At 47.6% G+C, this 1320-nt stretch overlaps 1 non-coding gene across 1 annotated transcript; it reads left to right on the plus strand.

The window, feature by feature from the left end:
* Positions 1 to 376: 376 nt before the first annotated feature.
* Positions 377 to 449, plus strand: Trnak-cuu. The gene has a single exon. It is a non-coding gene; the product is annotated as a tRNA-Lys (tRNA).
* The last annotated feature ends 871 nt before the right edge of the window (positions 450 to 1320 follow it).

The following is a 1320-nucleotide window of genomic DNA, read 5'->3' on the forward strand; positions in this document are numbered from 1 at the left end:
AGTCAGAGTTTGCCCTGGCAGGATGGCTCAGAAAGCCGGCATTTTTAAACGGCGCAGCTTTTTTCCTGCTATGGCTGTGTTCAGCTTTTCGTCAACACCGTTTAAGTGTTTCGTGGCAGGACCTCTTAATGAGCTGCAGGCTTTGCAGCTAAAGCTGAGTCAGGAAGCCTCTCTTAGATGAGGCGCTTACTTGCCTCTAGCAAGCAGAGTAGAACCGAGAAATTGCTGCTACCAAGAAACCAGGCACAATGCTTTCATTTTGTTCTAGAATTACTTCCCAAGCTGTCTCAGGCTTTATGTAGGAGCAGTTGTCCACGTGGGCGCCATATGAAGTAATAAGGGCGGCGTGGCTGCGTTCCCAGCACCCCGGCCGCCTGCCCGGCTAGCTCAGTCGGTAGAGCATGAGACTCTTAATCTCAGGGTCGTGGGTTCGAGCCCCACGTTGGGCGCCATATGAAGTAATAAGGGCGGCGTGGCTGCGTTCCCAGCACCCCGGCCGCCTGCTCGGCTAGCTTATGCTCCGAAATAACAACACACAAACTGTATTCTTTTAATCACTGCTTGGCCCATTCTCTTCTAGGCTAATTCTCACATATTAATTTAGCCCATTCCTAATCATCTGTGTGTAGCACCCCAAGGTGCGCTTACCGGGGAGATTCTAGCCTAGTCCATCCTGGGTCCGAGCTTCATCCCGGGAGCAGGGCATGGCGTCTCTCTCAGGCGTCTGCTCCCGAGAGAGCTGTGGAGTCTCTGAGCTCACTTCCTCTTCCTCCCAGCATTTTGTTCTGTTTACTCCTCCCACCTATCCTCTAACCAATAAAATGGGCCAGGGCAGTGCCTTTATTAGCCAATGACCTTCCTCCATCAGAAGTGTACTAACATTCTTGTTTTATGTACTGAGGCTCAAAATCAGGTCTTTGGGCCTGGAAGGCAAGAAAAGCCCAGCCCATTGACAAATTTGCAAATGAATGATATGGTCCTTACTAATCAAAAATCAAGAGACTGTGGCTTCCTGCTAACTTCTGCTGGTACTGGTTCCTACATTGTTTCTGTAGGGTCTTCCTAAAATCAGTGTAGATTTCCCCAGTAAACACAGAACACATATCTTTGCCATGGACTAACAGTGAAGAAGTGTCTGCTTTCCTCACATCCTCAACAGCATTTCCATTGTTTTCTTTATCCTAGCCATCATGACTGGGGTGAGATGGAATCCCAAGAAGTTTTTGTTTGTATGTCCCGAATAGCTAACAATATGGAACACTTTGTAAGACATTTCTTAGCCATTTTTATTTCTTCTTTTGAAAATTCTCTGTTTGAATC

Source organism: Microtus oregoni, unplaced genomic scaffold (genome assembly GCF_018167655.1).
Source record: "Microtus oregoni isolate MIOR12 unplaced genomic scaffold, Mior012 000103F_ref0000194, whole genome shotgun sequence".
NCBI classification, from domain to species: domain Eukaryota; kingdom Metazoa; phylum Chordata; class Mammalia; order Rodentia; family Cricetidae; genus Microtus; species Microtus oregoni.